This window comes from Drosophila biarmipes, chromosome 3R (genome assembly GCF_025231255.1).
Source record: "Drosophila biarmipes strain raj3 chromosome 3R, RU_DBia_V1.1, whole genome shotgun sequence".
Lineage (NCBI taxonomy): Eukaryota > Metazoa > Arthropoda > Insecta > Diptera > Drosophilidae > Drosophila > Drosophila biarmipes.
Genome location: NC_066616.1, coordinates 29,056,754 through 29,073,765, shown reverse-complemented (window position 1 = coordinate 29,073,765; position 17,012 = coordinate 29,056,754). Strand labels below are relative to the sequence as shown.

The 17,012-nt window shown below is 40.2% G+C and overlaps 1 protein-coding gene across 5 annotated transcripts in view; it reads right to left on the bottom strand.

Moving 5' to 3' along the window:
* The window catches only part of LOC108025200 (protein tincar), a 63,415-nt gene that overhangs the window by 38,256 nt on the left and 8,147 nt on the right, over positions 1-17,012 (bottom strand). The window contains exon 1 of one of the 5 annotated variants that reach the window (XM_017095521.2): positions 14,445-14,478. The exons of the other annotated variants lie outside the window; for them this stretch is intronic. The gene's annotated coding sequence lies outside the window, so the exon portion shown is untranslated. Of the gene's footprint in view, positions 1-14,444; positions 14,479-17,012 lie in introns of those variants that run through there. 5 annotated transcript variants of the gene reach the window in all.

The window sequence follows — 17,012 nt, the reverse complement described above, 5'->3', positions numbered from 1 at the left end:
TGAAAAGGGAAAAACTTTGGCGAAGGAACATTACTTGGGAGTATACTTATGTCATATTATCGACGATGATGGCAAATGAACCGAAAATAAAGACGGGGCACGGAAAAGTGGAGGTGGCGGTTGGGGAGGGGGCCGTCAGTCTGTCAGTCAGCAATTTCATCAGCTTAAACTGATGACAGTTGAAAAATGTGCTTCCACTTTCCGCTCTCTTTTTTTCTCCATTTTTTCCTGGCTGTTTTTGTATATTTAAAAATACATAAAATGGCGGTTGACATTTGATGGAGGAAAAAAGCGGGCGAAGAACACGGAGAGAAAAATTTGAGGCCAGTTAAATAATAATCATTGCAAAGGTGTACCATGACAATTCTTTTTAATTTTTTTGTTTGTTGGTATTACAACTTTAAAGTTTATGAACAAGAAAATACAGCCAAAATATCTTCGAAAATTCTATACATTTTTTAATACTACCTTTTTTAAATATTTTTCTTTGTAAGGATAAGGGATTTTTGAGACACTTAGCTGCGGCGCCTTGGCCTTATGCAAATGACGTGCGCCGCCTTTGAGCTGTGCTTTTTTCTGTGGATACCTCAATGCGGCCTGCCGAAAATCAAACAGTAAATCGAAACCATCGCCGCAGGTGTCCTGCGATATTCAAGCCGCAAAGTGTCGGCCATTTCAAACGACAAATCGGCCGCAAACATTGTCAAATATTGCCACCTCAGAGGCATGTCACACTCGGAACCAGCAGAAGCAAAGGCACCCACATCCAAAGCATCCCAATCCAATCCATTGTCGTACCAAACCCCCACCACAAGTGGTAAAGTTGTCGCTCCCGGAAACTTTCCACACGCCAGAACAATTTGTTTCGCTTCGAAGGCAAATCCTTGGGCCTGTTCTGTCCTCTGAATAACAAATATTGCCTGTAATTTAATTAATCTCCCACTAAAGTATTAAAGTTTGACCTGGGGCTGAAGGGGATGTTGTGGGTGGGATTATCACAGTACACTTTGGCAGCTGTAAAACTATTCTTGATATATATAGTGAAGTAGGAGTGTTGCAGTGAAGGGTGAACCATCTTTTTTATAATGATAAAGGAAATAAGTATTAAATAACTACATATTGATATCTAGAGATGTAATACCATGAAGAAACACTTTGCTACATATTTTAAAATTTTAAATAATTTAAAATCTATTATAGCTTCCCTAGCGAATATTTACTGTTCCCGCTGGAGTTTTGGGTATCAATTAAATGCAAAACACAAACAAAAAGCTGGAAGCGCGGTGGGGTAGGGCCGAAAATCTATTAGGATATGCCAGCCAAAAGTTTGGCCAATTCAGGCACGCACTTTGATTAATTTTAAGACAATAATCATAAAGGACGTTCGGTCTATCCAATCGTCCTGTCACTCTCTAGCCCCTGTAGCCGTCTCGCTCGCACCCAGCTTAATGTGTTTACGTGCCTGCAAGAATCTCAATAGCATACTTATCCGGGCTCCCCTTCATAGGGAACCTAGGCACGTCCTCTTCTCCATCGCTCTCCATCCCGCCCTCTATCTCTATCTACAGCGCGCTTCTCTCCTTTCCGGGTTAGTTAATTTCGACGCCTCGCAGGCAGGAACTTTAAGTCGATGGAAAACTTAATCAAAGTTCCTTACGGCGCACCGTAGTCCCAGATCCTTGAGTCCTGCAGCTGCAAAAGTTTCTCTTTCGGTTCAGGTTCTGGCCCAAAAGAGTTTTTGGGCACGCAACACTACGGCCAATGGCTTCGTTAACTCGTTCGGGAGGCATCCCGGACCCCAACTAACCCAACTGTTTTCACCTGGCCAAACGGTTTGCGTGTTTGGAGGTTATTTATAATATGCTAAGCTCGCTGCTTGCTGCTCGCTTCTTCCTTTTGGCCTCGACTGCAGCTCGACCGGAAGCCTTCAACTTGACCAAGGCGCCGGCGAAAAAAAATTGAGCTCTTCAAGTCCTCACACTGAGAAAAATTTCAAACAAGTTCTTAATATTATAATAAAAAATCAGAATACCCAAGTTTGTAACTAGTAATGTGTAAAAAGTGAATAAACTACATCATCAAAGTAAAAATATTTCAAAATTGTATCTATTCCTTAGGGCTTGAATTTCCTTTTTCATTGAACATTTTAAAATATTTTTCTCAGTGCCTTAGCACCTTTCTCGCGCTCGACAGACACTCTGCGCCCTGAGTTCTGCCTTTGTGGCGTTTAACTTTTAATTGGATTTCAGTTTTGGCTTAGTTAATGGCCAAATGAGTTCAACATTCTCCATTGCCTTTGTTGTTGCTGGTCGGTTGGTCGTTGCAAAATATTAGCGCATAATTTCAACAATTACTTCCAGTGACTGACCACCGAAAACACCCATTGCCACGCCCCCAATTGCTTAATCATTTGCATATTTCATTGCATTTTATTTTGCGTTCTTTTGAATAATTATCCTCCCGTCGAATCAGGTTGAAAAACTTAACTTAACTCTATTATTCATTTGCAGGAAATCCTGAATTAAATGTTAAGGAATCTTTGAGGTTTCTTTAAAGGTCAAAATTTGATCCCTTACCTCCGGAAATACCAAAGAATAATTTCCATATTGGGTTCACTGAATTGGATTAAAAGGGAAACCGAGAGTGGGATAGGACAAAGCAACATCTAGGAAGCGAAAAAAAAGAATCAAGGAAATTCCTCACTTAGCTTAACCAAAAATTCCTCGACAAATGCCACCCAATATCATGCCCAAAAAAAACCGGAATCTAACCTCTCATCACCCCTGGCAAATTCCCACCCCCACCAGCCGTGTAAGCACATTCAGCGCCATCAACAATTTATCACAGCAAACTGAACGAAATCTCATTTGCAAAAGAAGTCAGCCGAGGGTCGGGGCAAAAGTTTACCAATGTTCAGAGCTTGTCAAACTGTTCAACACGGGCCGGGCGAAAGTAAAGAGGAAAAACCACCCAAAAAAGGAAAAAAGTAAAACATGACCAGACGGAAGCTGCGACAAAGCAAATTTATGTTTTCGGGCTACAAAAATGGGGAAAAACAAGCAGGAAAAGCGAAAGGAAATGCGTGCAAAAGGGTTCTCGGGGAGACTGCAAAGTTGAGGGAAATAAATAAGGAAATAATGTTTAACTTTCGCCGAGGCAAGGGGCAATCAAATGCTACAAGCTGTGCCCAGGGAGATTTCGCCAACTCCCCCGGCTCATTTATCAAAATCAGCCAGAGAAATAAAGAAATATGAGACCCGAGTCGGGCAATTTACAATGCTGATCCCGATATGATTGCCGAGCGGAAAGAGCTAGCCAGAGTGAGATATGGAAAAAGATTCCTTGGTTCCTTTGTGCTGTGCCCTACGTCCTTTGGCATTGAAAAATGAAAGATTCTAGACAAAAAACAAAAGGAAAAGTCAACAAGCACCGAGTGGTTGCAGCCACTTGCTAGCCATTAAAGGAATGTGTCACCTTGCAGCACCGCCCTGCAGCACCACCCTGCACCACTCTATCCCCTAATGAAACCTCCTCCTTTTTTGGCCACTGGCAAAATTGTTGCAGGAAAATTTACGCAAACATTTGGCTCTGGCAATCTGCAGACTTTATGGCTGCTGCCCGGGTGACTCAACTTTGTCTTTTCGGGGCTGGGAATGCTAATGTGTGTGAGTCTTTGTCTCAGTCTGGTTAATGGCGCAAAAGGACTTTAAACTTTTTTATTGTCAGAGCTGCAAAGTTTCTGCGTTGTGTGAATTCTACATTTTATTGGAGAAATATACCATCGAAAGATTGAATTGTGTGATAAAAGTTGGAATTTCTGTGAAATTTAAATTAAATTTTTATGAGTTTTATGAGTAAAATATGAGGAAAAATATTTAAGTAGTATAATAAAATGATATGTATACATTAAAAGATAACAAAGAAAATTAAATCTTAATTTATTTTTAAGCAAAATGATTTTCTTAGGATAAATATATTTTTAAATTTATGGATATCCTGTGCAAAAACTATGGTACCCATCTCATTAACTAGCACTAGAAATTTTACAACCCATCCTGCTGCCAGGACACGAAAAACCCTGGTGGCATGTCAAAGTAAGGGATTCCTTTGGATCTCCCGGATTCGAGCTCATTGCAGCAAATGATAAATTTTACATTTTCTTGCGGAGTATCCACATTTTTTGGGGGAGTGTGTTCCTTTGTTGTCTGGCGCGTGGCATTAAGTTCTTGGTTGCACAGATTGGGGGTTCTGGCAAGGAAAAGCTATGTAGCTCTATATCACACAAAGAAGCAGAGTGTGTGGCATGTAAATAAGTTGCAACACATGCGGACGTGGCTGCTGCTGGGATTTCAGCCATCAAAGTTAACGAGCAGGCCAGATCCTTCGTCACTTATAATTTATGGCCTTTGGAGTGACGGCTTAAAGGAGTCGGCAAACTATAAGCGATTCCCTGGCAAATCTGTCCCGACCAATTTGCCAAAAGTGAGATTTCTCTGCTATCCACACCTGGCATTCTAGAACAAATGAAACGGTTTCCATTTGCCACTTCATTAGCATTTCGTGCTGTCACGTGCCAAAAAATGGCCGCCCCACATGGCACTTCCGTTTCCTGCCATTAGGGCAGGCCTGTAAATCAAATTGCTGGCAACCCTTTTCTCGGGTCAAGACATTCTATTAGTTGGCCATTTTCACGCCCCCAGCGGAACGGTGGGGTGCTGAGCAAATGAACCTTTAAACTAAGCCCAGAAAGGTTATCCCTCACATATCGGCACCTTCAAAAGCACACTCGCTCGCACACACCTTTCACACACAGCTGTTACGCAGGACAAACCCCCGAAAACACCACCCCTCGAACTGTGGAATGCCCTCTGACTAGGCAAACGCATTCAAACATCAATAAATTACAGGTACAAATGTAATTTCGTATCCTGACAACGAGGGGTAGGAAAATCCGTAAAACTTGGTCAGAAATAATGGGAAAATGAACGAAAACGAACACTGGAATGCCCTATAAGTCTACAACTTACTCTTTTTTGTCTTTTTTGATTAAACAGAATTTTCAAAAAGAAATAATATTAAAAATTACTTTACTCAATTTTTTATTTCAGAGAAATTTTGAGGAAATGGAAAAAATAGCATAATTTATTCTCAATTTGATTTTACTAAATGAAGAAAATGTACGTAATGAATTTAATAGGGATATTAACTATTAACCCCAATTCGGAAAATTTGTTTTCTTGTTTATCTGTGGTATGTTAAAAAATAATAAACAATTCTAACATTGTGTACCATTATTTTAAAGCTTTAACGAAAAATATAAGTTTATTTAACTAGATTACTAATAAAATCACCTTACCTGCAGGAGAGGGCACTCCGAAATGAGGGAAATAAAAAAGGCGGAAAAGCAGAAAAATAAATAAATATATATAGGTACACTCCTCACCGCTTCTGGCAGGACATAGATTAGGGTGTTGCCATGGCGATGGCTGGAAATGGGACTCCCCCGACCAGGTCACGTCCTAATGTTCTACTCCCCCTATCGATACGCCCCAGACCAATGCTTCCCCCCACCAACTAATGTCAGTTTCAGCCTGGGGCAATATTTTAGCCATTTTATGACACGCATTCCTCATACGACCATAAGCGACAACAACCACCCAATTTTCTGGCCAAACAAATTGCAATTTCCAGTTACACAGCAAATGTTTATAATGCGCCAGGGCACTTTCAATCTGCTATTTTGTTACCTTTACACCTCATCGTCATCTGCGCATCATCATCATCCGCATCCTTGTGTCAAAAAGGGGCTGGACATCGAGTCGTTCTCGCACTTTGGGGGGAAAGGTGAAGTGCCCACAGGTAGATACGAATGAAAACTGGGGTTACGCAAGGGGAACCCCATCTCTCAACCAAAAAAAGAGCAGCTGCAAAGGGAGTGTGAAGTAATGCGAATTGAAGCACTCGCATGACAACTCGCAGAGCCCACAGACCCTGCAGAATCCACTCCCATGCCATGCCAAGCCATACCATCCCAGCTATCCTATCCATTACCACACCGAATGGCATTCAGCCCCTTCGGAGCCGAGTGAAATTAATGGGTCGGAAAGTGTTGAGATTAATCATGGCCGCCGCCCTGGTCGCGGAAGTGTGTAAGTAGCTCCTTCCCCATTTATGTGTGTGTCCTGCAACTTTGGACCCGAGACCGAACCAGAACCCGCTGCATTTGCTCATTAAGATGTGACGCAATCTGGGCAACTTTATCATGCAGCCGAAAACTTAAAGCCCCCAACAAATGGGGCTGCCCCGGCGAGTAAATGGAAATGAAGGCAGGCTAAAAGGGAAGCATTCAGCAGGACCTTTGTATGCAGGAGCAGGAGGACAGGTGTAAAAGGAAGCTGAACACCTGGTAAATGAGACTTAAAGCCAGCCAAGTCGCGAATACAAAGGGCAGGAAACATGTAGGGAACTTGGAAACACCCTTTAACTCTGGGGAAGATAACATTAAAAATATTTACCTATCTTAAAGATAGAAGTCCTTTAATACAGTGATAATGATCCAAAACGTTTTAAAATCATGTATTTTACTAATATACAAATTTTAAACATTTTTAAGCTACTTATCCCCAACATAGTTATATTTTAAATACCCCTACTACCCCTAGGGTATTCAAAAAGCTAAATATGGAGCACAGAAGACAGAACTAGTTTGAGGGAGGAGCAGAAAACCGGAAAAAAGAGACAGATAAACAGACCAACGGTCTCGGCATAGAAACATAAATTAAGCAGAAATCTAAGGCAATGTGGGCCGGACTTGAGGGGAGGAGTTCAAGGAGCCACAGGATCTAGAGCAGAGTGGAAATTTGAAAAACTTACGTGCGGGTAGGAGGACGGGAAAAACAGACGGACAGAATCACAAAAATGTTTTAGGCAACTTCCAACACGGCCACTCGGGCAATCTGAATTAGAGAATCGGGAGGAGAAAGCTGGCGCGGAGATGGGGGAGAATTTGAGAACTCTCGTGGAGTGGGGAGAATCAGGAAGAGCCGACCGCTAGGTGGCAAAGTAAGCGGAGATAAGGCCAGCCGCCCCCGACTTCGTCATCAAACAGAGTCACAAAACACCAGGAGTGGGGCAAGAAAGTAAATATCACACTGCCTGAAATGCGGTGAGAGGCGGAAAAACACAAAGTTCACTAACTGACACACTTAGATAGCATGGGCTATCCCATGCCTATACCATTACAAACAGTACAATATATATAGACATTTCTGGAGATAATAATACCACTTGCAACGGGGTCAAGTCAATAGGAAAATGATAACATACCGGAAGGCAATTAAATTTTCCTTCAAAGTAATCAAAGGAAAACTACAGATTATGAGTTTCAGACTATTAAAATACAATATCTTCGTAGAGATCTAATAAATATATTTTCCTTTTGCTTTAAATGCTTAATCATTACCCACTTTATCAGTGCTAAGAAATATTGAATAGAATTTTTTCAAACAACAGCCAATTTCTTCCTGTTTTTGCTCCCCACTTAAATCGAGCCTTGGACGATTTGTAATTGACTTAACTAGAGACTGACATCCGACATTATCAGACACCAGAAACCCGAAAATCGGAGACCAAAAACCGGAGGCCATTTTCGAGTCATTCTTCAATATTTTCCTTTGGCCAGCTCTCTGCATGTGTCTCTGGCTTTCCACTCGTTTGTCACTCGAGCCAGGAGTGCAAAATGATAAATATCCAGGGACAGCAGAGGACACAGGACACTCAAACTAGGACGACCCCAGGATCTCCGGCCACTCGTCCGTCTTTTCTCATTTGCACTCGAGGCGATTCAAGTGGCACACTGGGCTCCACTTGGGCCCCCACTTTTCGGAGGGGTTTTTGTGTTTTATAGCCCGGCCACTTGAACTGATATTTCCTCAATTGATAGGTGGTTGTGGGTATATAAGCCGAGTAGCCCGAGGAGGATGGGCGTCAGTAGGCAGCCTCAATGCGGTTATCAGGAGAGATTTTCAAATGTCGCTACCTTGACAGGCGCACAGTGTACCCCGGCTCTTCTCCAAGGACTCCGGCTAAACACGTACTTCTCAGCGTCTGTCAAACATAAATGAGCGAAAGACAGCAGCCAGAGCCCACATCCCACATCCTGTGAAATAAAAACGGACAGCCGGATGCGCACGGGGAAAACTCTGCTGCACTGTCAGGCATTCTATTTATTGGCAAAATGACGGAACAGCCCCAGCTCGACGTTAAAAGTCACTCTCAAAAGTTTCGACACTTTGCTAGGACGATCAATGCTTTTCAAAATGCTGAATACTGTACTAAACAATAGGATTGTGTATATGAATATGGTTTTTATTGTCATTCATAACATAAATGATGAGCAAGGGAACTCTTTCTCAATTAATTCCATATCATTTTTAAGGGAAGAAAAGGAAACCAAAAATTGTTTTTTCCTTTATCACTCTAACATTATAGTATTCTTTGGTAAGCATGCAATTTTAGCTCTGAAAGTCAAGTACATACAAACACTTTTTTGGTGCACGCAATACCTCTTTTGAAACCTATTTTAGATGCTTTTAAATCTTCTTTACCTCAGATACAATATATTCTAGCCAAAATGCCTCCAAACTAAGGCTGTTATTCCTATCGATTTTTGATTTAGTTTGGTTTCGGTTTGTTTCCCCCACCAATTTCTGTGTGTACATATAGTCGGAAACTAAAGTTTTTTTCGTCTGTTATCTGGTTCTGGGCTGTTTTCGGGGGAGTTGGATATTGGATAGAAGGGAAGCAGTGGAGGAATAGAGACAGAACTGTCAAACAATGCGACGGCGAGTGGCGTTGGAATAACACTGGCAAATGCAGTTGGGACTTGGGGAGTGGAGAAGGAAGGTAGGAGAAAGGGGACAGTGGGCGGAGAAAGTCTGTTCCGAAAATATACCAACTGCGCGACAGTTCAAGTTGAAGTACTCCAGCCCCGTTGTACACAGCAGTAATTTTCGTAAATCCCAACGACAACGGGCATTTGCGAGATGAACTCGCTGGAGATGTACTCGAGGATGGGCCAAGCCTCCTTCTCCCTCTTCAGTTCAGCACTTCCCCCTTGAGGCTGAGCAATTTCAAGTTTAGTTTTCGGTGTTCATTCATTTTAATGAAGGGAATTTTATTTGGTCAAGTGAAACTGAAGTGGAATCACTTCATCAAACGTTGATAAGAGCCGAGGGTCTGCAAAAAGAAATTGAGAAAATGGCTATGCAAGGGAGCATAAAAGCATATCCAAATACAATTTATATTTAAATAAAATGAAGTCATAATGCTGCCAGTGTGCTGATAGGGAAAAGGTCAAAGTTTCAATGGCCCAAACAAAAGAAACTAATTCAATTGACGCCCAACAGAAATGCGCTCGACAAAGGGCAGTCAAGGAAATTAACACATTCACAAGGACCTTAGTTTTTGTTCGAGTGAGTCGAGGTTATTTCCAGACAGTAGCAGGTAGTGGAATAATTTATGGCAATTATTTTGACACGGACAATGATGGGAGGCCGTTCCAGGCCCGACCCCTGTAAGCCGCAGATCGTAATCTCCGAGAGTCCTGCGCAGGATACAGACTTAAGCACTTTCGATTACGCCGAGAGCCCGACAACCAAAGCAAACAAATTGCGAAAGGGCCATAATGGCCACAAAGGATCACATCGGGCTACCTGAGTGAGTCAACTAGGGAGAGTATATACACATGTTCTTATATATATGGCGAGATCGCAAACAAGGACAGGACAGCAGGTGTGCCAGCGCAAAGGAAATCAGTTAAGGCAGCGGACACAAAGCCAGGGAAAGGAACAGATATACCTGCACTGAAAAATATATCTTGTAATACTTCATTCTCATATTTTAATTATCCTACCAGATTATATTTCTAAAGCTATATATGCGAATGGAAGATATTTGGTAATAATCTTAAGATATTAGTCTCTTTAATGTAACAAAATGATATGAAATCGTATTCTATAATATTCCTATAGCCTATAGTTATACGTATTTTTTTTAAATCCTTTATTATAAATTTTTCACTTATCAGCAATGAATAAACAGTCAAACATATATCATAATAATTAATTTCTGCGCTTTCTGGAATGCATAATAATAACATATTTGTGAACTATATCCCACGGTTTGGTATAATTATTCTTTATTAACAGCTTTGTTAAGAAGTTACTCACTATCAATGAGTAATTAATCATTGAACATATATATAAGTAATTTATTATGAGTTTTTCTTGAATAAAAAATCATAGAATTGTGAATAAATCCCCTTGTTGAATATAATAATTCTTTTTTGAGAGTTTTATTATAGATTCACTTCTTATTAACAAGCAATTAAACCTCGAACATATATTTTAGTAATTTATTATGTATCTTGAATAAAAATCATATTTTTCTGAATTATAAATCAAAATTTCTTGCAGTGCCCCGCAACAGAGCCCCTAAAGCCCTGATGAGAGATGGATTTTTGCACCTGCCACAGCTCAAATCAAAGGAGACAACAGAGGACTGCAAAGCGGCCCCCGATCTCAGGTAACTCGATCGCGATCGCCGACATCTGTTGTTGTTGGTCTTTCGCCGATTTTTGGGGCCCAGGGAGCGGAACTTATTTCGCGAACAAGTCGCTAGTAAACCCGTTTTTCTTTCTTTTTTTCATATTTCTTGGCTCGTTTTCGAGGGTAACCCAAATACTTTGGCGGATACCGTTGGCCATATAATTTTCGGCATTAGCTTTGTTCAAATTAATGGTCAGTCATCCGGGCAGTCGGCGGTTTCATCTGCGTTTAAAGGCAGCTGTTAGATCTCAGATGCAGCCCCAAAAACAGGAAGACGAAACGTGTTTCCTTTATTTTTGGCGGTTATGCTTACACTAAGCAACAAGGTTGGGGTAAGGAATGAGTCCAAAAATTATAATAAAGTATGATAGGATCAAATATAATATACTCCTAAGAAGACTTAAGCTCTTTACTTTTTGTTTAAAATTAATTAGCCCAGCTTTATCGAAATTAATTAACACTGTTCTTAAATACAAATTTTTTCCAGCAGCAGACGCAGCCAATTAAAAGTAAGTGCAACACAAATGGCGAAAAAAGCACATTAAGCACCAGCAATTAAGCATTCCGCAATTGGCTCAATTGATCAAAGGATGTCTGGGGTTAATGTGATTGCATTTTAAATGGCAATTTGCGATGAAAATTTCAAGAACTTCAGCCATATTAACAGCGATACACGTTTTATTTGTGCATTTTTTCCTTATTTTTGTTATTTGCGCGTAATTAAAACTTTTTTTGCCAACCGCAGGAGAGAAAGGGAAATTCATCAGGGGCTTAATCGATTTTTGATTTCTTGCTGATGGCCTTAGTAGTTTCCTGTTCTCCATTTCTCCCGGTTGTTTATGGCTAATGGTTTTTATCGATTGCCGTGTATTTTTACTTTTTATCAGGCAATTATTAAATCGATGGCGGATTGCCAGAGGGCTGTAATTGAGTTGGTTATTACATGCATGCCTTGAACTTGATTGTGGCCTGTGGAGTTGGGAATGTTGACCCAAAGGGTTGATTTCGGGGTGGTTTTTTGGCCCAAGTTTGATTGAATTGGTCTAGATACCAAAATGTGGGTGACCCACATAGAGGCAGGGCAAGGGATTTAAGTTGTTGGGTGTGGATTACAGGGGCTTCCCCATTTAAGGGTGCACCCTAATTAGCTTTCAATTAGCACTGGCTGGCTGCACAAGTTCCCCCTACATTCACCGAGGCAATCTTCTGATATGCATATCAGGAGTCTCCTTTTTGCGACAATAAAACGAAATCCCGCTCATAAATTATGCTCCATTTAATAAAGTGGGGGAATGTACATACCTCCTACTGCGGAGGAAAGTTAAGAGCATTCATAAAGATAAAGGAAAAGTCGGAGGTAGCAATTCGTTGGCATTTATAATGCTCAACTGTCAACAGGAAAGCGAATGATGATGATGGGGGCTCTCAGGAGATGATGACTTCGCTGATGAGCCAGGCGAAAATAAAAGGACCCAAAAGTCACGCAACTCGCATTTAAAAGGGATCTTCTTCGGCCAGGTTCAAGTTAACCAGTCGATAAGTCCAAAGCCGACATGCCATATTTTCCTCTGCTTTTCCCAGCCACATGTGACGTGACTGGCTTTGTGGCAGGACCAATCTGCACTTGCCATTTATTTTTTATTCCTTAAGCTTTAAGCAAGTAATTTGCATAAAATGCGCGACAGACGAAGGAAAACCAGCTCTCGCCGAAAGCTAACAAGGATTAAGTTGAAAGGAGAGCGACAGGGAGGGGGGAGCAACGGGGAAAGCCGGGGAAAAATAACTTCAGAATGCCATGTGGCGATGGGGAAAACTTACGAGCTGCACAAATGAAAATGAATTTGGGGGCGAAAAGAATAATAATGAAGAGGTCGAAGCGAACGCAGGTTCGTTGGCTCCAGCCCGTGGCGAATAATTAAACAAAATTTAAGCCGAGTGCCAAATGGAGAGAGCAGTTAAATACTGCAAGTACTCCTATTTTTTTAGTGCATTTCGGAAACTACAGCAGCCGCAGAAATTTAATAACTTATAATACAAAAGTTTGTGATGCTTCATTACGGCAATGCAGGCAGCTTCCTTGGCGTCCTCAGCCTGAACTTTTTCCATCCAATCCCCTGTAGAATCCTCGTCCTTCCTGTTTTATTACCCCTGTGTGTATGCCATTTACCCACATTATGTACTTGATGTGCCACAGCGCACAGCATGCACAAATGCAGTGCGTTTTGGAATTCAAAGCCTAATGAAGGCAAACGGATCAAATTGCCTAATTAGATTTGGTTTGCTAAACACCTACACAAATGATCATCATGGTTGGTAAGTAAAAAAAGTTTTTTTTAATTAAAAACACTAATCAATTGTAGCTCAATCTCACTTTAGTGGCATTAGTATTTTCTTATCGGAATTTTACATTTAGGTCAGTTGGCCAACCAACTATGGTTTTATCTATAATTTTTGTTTAATTTAAGTGCACAGCAGCAGTCATGAAAAACATGTATCAAACTTTAAAGTCAAATTAAGTAGGCAATCTATTTTATGTATGGCAAAATGTATATTTTTTGCTTCTATCAATTTAATTTTATTTTCTGATGTATTTTAGTACCATTTTTAAAAAGAAAGAGCTAATGCAACTTTTCATGATTGGTTTAATAAACACAAAAAGACACTGCAGCTCTTCTAGGAGTATTCATAGGGATATTAAGATTCTTCCTTAAGATTTTGTCACGCACTGTACCCAAGACTATTTACAATTTAGCTACTCGGCTGTTACGTGTGAATATTTTCAAGTCCCCACTGCTGTTGCTTCTCCTGGTCCTCCAAGTCAACCAAGTGCAAGCACTTTCCTCGCCTTTCCTTCCTCATTTCCCTACTGTTCTGGTCCTGTTTTCCTTTTCCTCCTTTTTGAGTTTAAACAGCGTCGCATTTCATGCAAATGAAGTTAACTTGCATATGCAAATGAGGTTTGTTTGTTTGTAGGTTCCACATTTCAGCTCTACATTTGCTGTGAAATGTGTGCGCTGCTTTTTCTCGCTCCTTTGGATTATGGTTATTTTTTTGGCGCCCCCTCACGCGTCTGATTTATGACTAATTAATTAATTTTGAATTCGGTTACAATTAACATGAAATTTTAAGCCTTGGCAGCCAAATTCCATTTAATCCTTTACACCTACACACATGGCAGGCAGAAATCCTTTCGCACACACACTGCCATAAATCAACGCCGTGTGGGGCAAATGCGATTAGCATTTTATACCATTTAAACACTGTCGCACACACCGCCAGATGGAAAACAATGCAAAACGGCAGCGGGGAAAGGCGGAAAAAACATTGTGACAAAGCCGGCAGAGCCCCACAATACCCCATCTCTTTCTCCTTTGCTAGCCCCGTCTCTTTCTCTTTTTTGCCACTGAATGTGTGCATCTCTCTTCGAGCAAACCAAACACAATTACATATTACTTATATGGAAGGTAGGAAAAGGGAACTCAGAATTAGAAACTGTGCCCCCTATGAAACAAAAAAAAGGCATCGAATTTGAGATACCCTTTGGGATTAAGGAACCCATAAATATAAAAGGATATTTCTTAATATTTTTTAATCTGAATTTAATAAAGATTTATTTACGATTCCTCAAATGCTTCACTATATTGGTCTAGTTTAAATCTTAATAGGTTTTCCCACCACATACTCACTATTTTTAGAGAATTTTTAAAACTGCTTTAGCTTATAAAAAAGGAGTCCCAAAATGTTACTTATTTTATAATTGTTTCCCAAAATTTATAGTAAATTTTGTAATAATCAAAACAGCATTTGTTTTAAAATCAAAGACGATGAGCAACTTACGACTTATAATAAAATTGTATCTGCCAAATCCATACGTCAAAAGTTTATTACGTAGAAAAAAAGAAACACATTAAATAATAATTACGTAATTGGTATATCGATAATACATTATATAAATTAAATATATATATTGATAACAAATTAGGTGTTTAATCGTATTTCAGAAATACTTTAACCCGCCAAAAAACCTCGTTAACACTCTTTTCGTGTAGGAAAGAGTATGGCGACTAGAAAACCCCCAAGTAGAATGCAAATTGCGCAAAAATCGGTAGAAAAAACAAATGTGCAACAAAGCGGACAATTGTAATTTAACTGCAGTCAGACTCTAGTTGGCAGCGGCAACCACAACAACAGCAGTGGCAGCATCAGATGGCAAAAAGCAAAAAGCAAAACCAGAAAGCAACAGCCAGAATTGTGCGAGCCTCAAGTGTTGTATGTAAGCCGCTTTTGTTAGGCAATTGTTTGCCTGCCTGGTTCGCTTTCGAGAGGACTCCAAAACGGGGGAGCCAGGCAAATGAAATATTCCTACGGCACACACTACACACTAGCATAATCCACTTTGCCCGGGCAGCATCCCGAATAGCACAGAAAAAGCAAGGAAAAGCACAATAACAACAAGAAAATCCGGAAGTTACACATACGCCCCGTTGTCTGCGACTCCCTCCCCAAAACCCTAACCCATGGATCTCAGATTTTTTTGTTCCCCTCGCCAGCCAGTTGACAAATGTCACAGCAATGGCGTTCAAGTACACTGCAAGAAAATCTATATTTTTTAAATTTGATAAAATAGATTAGGTATATAATAACATCCCTGGGTAAGCCAATAAATCTATTTATCTTTTAATTTTTGAAAAACCTGTAATTTTTTACTTTATTTAATTAGATTTTTTAAAAAAGTAGTTCTAAAAATGAGCTCATCTTTTAATTATTATTATTTAGAATTAAACATTTAATTTGCACAAAATAAAAATCAAAGTAAAAATAGATTTTAAAGTAAACATATACATCTAGAGATATCACATCATATTTTTAAATAATAATAAATATATTTCCAGTTTGAATCAAAATTTTGAATTTTCTCCCTGTGTAGGGTTGCCCCGCCTCCTTAGCGCGCTTCGCATCCGCTCCATAGCGAGACAAATGTAAAACACCATAAAACACTCGTCGTCACTAGTTGCAGTTTGGCCCCCCTTCAGCACTTTTCCCCGCCCTTGCTGCTGCTCCGCCATTATAATGTTCGTGAAAAACTTGACACTTAATTGTCTGTCCATGTCCATGTGCGTCATGTGTCCCCCACTTCGCATCTGCTCCCCATCCGCTCGTCTATCTATGAGATCGCATCTCGTCTGGCGCCTGTTTCTGTTGTCAATTGTTGCACATTTGCATGGCAATTGGATTTGGCCACTAGAAGCGTGGCGTGGAGTGTGTGTGGAATGCCGGCGGAGTGCCGCTTGGGCCAATGCCCGTTGCTTCATGGGGCGTGGAGTGAAATGAGCCGGCTCCTGGCTAAAAGCTAGTTGAACACCATGTCCCCCAGCTCCTTTGCTCCATTGTGAGCCACATTTCGCAATCATAACAATAAGTATCAGCAGCAGGAATTATTGCTGCAACTGGAGTGTGTTTCTAGGAATTGCAGTTGGTATGCCTTAGTATATTTTCAGGCAATAGCATTCTAGTCATATTAAATCTTCATTTATATTTTAGCTCTTTAGTGCATTTTAGTGGCATATTAAGTTGTATGTATGGGGATGTGTTTTATTAAATATTCATACCGCTAATGGGCATAGAATATTTTAAGTGCATTAGAACACACAATTAATACTGGTGTTTAAGTGGCCTGGTAATGAAATTAAATGAAAATGTTGAAATTTAATGCAACTAAATTATTATGAGTTATTGGTAATTAATTGTTTATCAAATTCTAGTACTTTAAATTTCATTGGAAGTAATATAATATTGTCAAAAAACATTAATATCAATTGAAATTTAAAATTAAATAAAACAAATACATATTTTTTTATATATTTCAGATGGATTGAATTTGTTATATTTTATTTAAAAAATTTTATCAATCAAAACATTTAATATATATTTTACAATTTTATTTTCTGTTTAAAAACTTCTAATTGATTTAAATTATAAAGACACCTGATGGTGAATTAGCAAAATAAGCATAGAAATTGATTATATCTTCGTTTCCCCGGAATTTTTGCCTTTCTCTCTAGGTATTTCCCCCAAAAAGACCACCCACTTCCCCCCACTGATGAAGTGCAGCACTTCCGGCGGCAGGAGTGGCAGTAGATGCAGCGGTGGATGAGCAGACGAGCAGATGAACAGATGCACAGTTGCCACAATGCCGCGGGGCATTTGTTTTGGTCGGCGGTTCTGGTTCTGGTTCTGGTTAGGTCTGTTCTGGGCTGCTTTATTTTTGGGTTCGGCAGTAGTTTGAGCCAGCCCAAAGGAGGGGGATCCAACCAACGGGATTGGTTACTGGGTGCAGTACGATTTTTGCCTGGATTTTGCACTTTGCACGGTCTCCGCTAATGAAAATGAAGTCGTAAAAGGGTT